Source organism: Notolepis coatsorum, assembly GCF_963971535.1.
Source record: "Notolepis coatsorum genome assembly, chromosome: 1".
NCBI classification, from domain to species: domain Eukaryota; kingdom Metazoa; phylum Chordata; class Actinopteri; order Aulopiformes; family Paralepididae; genus Notolepis; species Notolepis coatsorum.
Window position 1 is genome coordinate 71001282 of NC_140165.1, and position 3791 is coordinate 71005072.

Here is a 3791-nt window from a genome sequence, read left to right on the forward strand (position 1 = left end):
TTAATGTAATGTAAAATAAATGTAGCTACTCATTTACATATTGTTAAACATGTTGTTTCTGTATTTATTACTTATTAAAGTTATACATATTGCATATGCATTTGCATAGATGTAAAAATATATGTTAGCTTATGTTATTTTAACAAATTATTTTAGTTTATCAGAACCCCATATTATACTCCATTAATCAATGATCAAACCATTCAAGTAAATAACAAAGAAGAAGATCATCAAATACAAGCTATGACATTAAGTTTGTTCAAAACCTTTTTGTCACAGTCAAGAGGGGCAGAACTAACAACTGAGCTGCAAAGAACACGTGGGTCAGATGTAGCAGATGTTACAAAAACAAATGGCTGCACACAACCTTGCAGAGGCCATACATCCAACTAATGGAAGATAGTTTAATTAACAGATTGCAGAATGGGTACAGTACAGTTCAATACACACAATTGTTAAGGGGATGCAGACCAGAGAAAGACTTTTGACTTGTTTACATCAGGGTCCACCATTTTCAATTCGTAATGAAATTGCTATTATGTGTCTGCATGAACACATAACTGTAACTGTACTCAAATAACAAAATAAGGGTTGTCTCAGTTCACAACTATATTGGTCAAGTTTTGGGTGGGACTCGTTTGCGTCCCTACAGCTTCTTATTCAATTGAGCGAGATGCTCAGTTATGTCACACAGCCAGTTTGCATCTGACAGTTCAGACAATATTTCTTCAACCCTTTGTTACCTATTCCGCCTGGATCTTTTTTGTATTTTGGGCTGAGGAGTAAGTGCTTTTGGCTTTTTTCCTTTGTTACTTCATCAATACCTCAGATGTTCAACATACATGTATGTGTAAGAATGTGTAATAACTAAGGCTGTCAAAGTTAAAGCTTTATTAACGCATTAACCCACAATTCTTTTAACGCAGCTATTTAACCCAAGATTAATGTTTAAAGAAAATAAAATAATAATGTTTATTTATTTATTTTTTAACCAGAGCTCTTGGGGGCCACATCAAATGACGTGGCGGGCCACATTTGGTCCGCGGGCCATGAGTTTGACACCTATGGCTTAAGGGATCTAATATTAAAGTTCGTCATGATTGAAGACACATGCCACAGGAATTGGGCACCTGCGGAAATTGGACTGTAATTGCGTTGCTAGGGAACAGATTGGACCCAAGTACATTTTCTGTCAGCTATTGATATTAGCAAATAGGACTCACTAAAAACTTGGTATCTCATCTGCAGTGGTGGAGGGAGTACCACTATTTTAAGTATTAGTATAAATACCTTCAGGAGGTCGGGGGTCAAGGACTACAGCCCCCTCAGCATCGACGGGGCACCGGTTGAGAGAGTGAACAGTTTCAAGTACCTCGGAGCCCACATATCCGAGGACTTGACATGGACCACACACATTGACAGTGTTGTGAAGAAGGCACGACAACGCCTCTACTTCCTCAGGCGCCTAAGGAAGTTCCAAGTCAGTCAGAAGATCCTTAGGAACTTCTACTCATGTACAATAGAGAGCATCCTGACCGGCAACATCACCTCCTGGTTTGGGAATAGCACTGCACAAGACCGTAGCAGACTACAAAGAGTGACACGTTCAGCCGAACGCACAATTGGAGGGGGGCTTCCCACCCTCCAGAACATTTACAACAAGCGGTGCAAGGGGAAGGCTAAGAGAATTATTAAGGACTCGAGCCACCCGAACAACTGCCTCTTTGAACTGCTGCGGTCAGGCAAGCGATACCGGAGTCTTAAGGCGAGCACAGAAAGACTCAGAAGAAGCTTCTATCCCCAGGCCATCAGGCTGCTAAACGAACAATAAACACTATGCAACAACCATCAAATGCACACAGCACACACACCCACACGCACACACTCACTCAAACAAACAACACACTGCAGCACCCACTCTCCACACTTTAGATCACACAAACACACTTTACACTTTATATTTATTGATAAAGGATTTGCACTACAACTCGTACACCTACTGTGAATTGTACCTAAATTGCACCTTGTCCCATTTCTGCCTTGCACTATATAGTATTGTAAATTTGTACACTGCACAGTATTGTATATTGTATGGTAACTACGTCTATTCTGCATCGAACATTGTACATATGTCTAAACTGAACACTGTGACCTCATTTTTTTACTTCTAATTTTACTATGTTATTTTATTTCATACTTATCTTGTCTTGCACAGTCTCTGGAGCGTAACAGTAAGAAGCATTTTGTATAAAAGTATTCTGTACTTCTGTATGACAAATATTAAAGAAACTAGAAACTTGAAACTTGAAACTTACCCAGATAAAATGGTACTCCGGTAAGTCATCCATTGAAAATTCTACATAAGTAAAGGTTGAGAAGTTTTTTTGACATTGACGTATCAAAAGTAAAAGTACATGTAATATATAATTTGTGTATTCAGTGGTCTGAAGCATTCATTCTTCATCCATCGACTTGTAAAGGTTGTGTTAAAATGTCACATGGTCGTTATGCTGGCTGATTATTTGACTAGCTTCAAATTTTGCCTTGTTTTCTATGCAAAGTAACTAGTGACCGATGGGTTTGGATAAATAGAAAAGGACAATATTTCCTTTGACAAAAGTACAAAGTTCCCTAAAATATAAATAATGAAGTAAAGCACCTGGAAATTGTACTTAAGTACAGATGGGTTACTTTAGACCACCGCTTACTGTAAACCCACCCTACCTTAACCTCATTGGATACGGTGCATGACGCCCAAATAAAATTGTATTAGCAAACTGACACAGGAAGTAAATTCAGGTCCCCTTTAAGCTGAAAATGTAGACTGGGCGATCAGAGCTGTGTGAGGAACATGTCACCTAGTCAAAGTCACATGACCCTAAGCCAGACCAGAGGAATACCCATATCAGATGAACATCATTTCATGCAATACATTTACTTTGTCCTGGTAAATTTGCCCTGATCTGGCCTTAGGGATACATTGCTACCGAGGGCAGATCTCAAAATGTGAAGTTAATGTTCTTTACTAGTCTTGTGACTTAACACCTAACAAAGTTGTCATTTAGCAGTGGTGGATTATTTGGCCATCAAGGGAAATAATAAGTGCACTAATCTGGTTCAAAAGCAAATCCCCCACGTTATGAATCATACAACTAGCACATGATTTGGCATTAGGTTGCCATGGACTGGATTCCTTTTGTGAAAAAGCACCATCTTCTACACAAGCCGAGTATATCACACTTCACTTGTCAAATTTCATAATAAAATCATTTGAGACCTTGCATTTCAGTCATTTGTGTCAAGAATCAGTGAATTGAAGACCAGATAATCAATCAATAGTTTACACCAAGACCAAGATTAAGCAAAAGGAACTTTATTATTATTACATGTAAAAAATAATAATAATAATTCTGGTAGCTGTATAGTGGAACTCTTTGAATTGCACCCACCCATCAATCTATCTGTAAAAAAAAATAAAAATCTGGTAGCTGTATAGTGGAACTCTTTGAACTACACCCACCCACAATTATCTTTAATATATAGTGGAACTCTTTGAACTACACCCACCCATCAATTATCTTTAATATATAGTGGAACCATTTGAACTACACCCACCCATCAATCTATCTTTAATAGATAGTGGAACTCTTTGAACTACACTCATCAACAGACAAGAGAAGAGCCAGCAAAAAGGTGACAAAACATAAGGACAGATGATGGAAACACACTGGAAAGGTCATCTGACAGGTCAGTGAATTACACAGCTTGGTAGAGGCACCATTACACCCAAT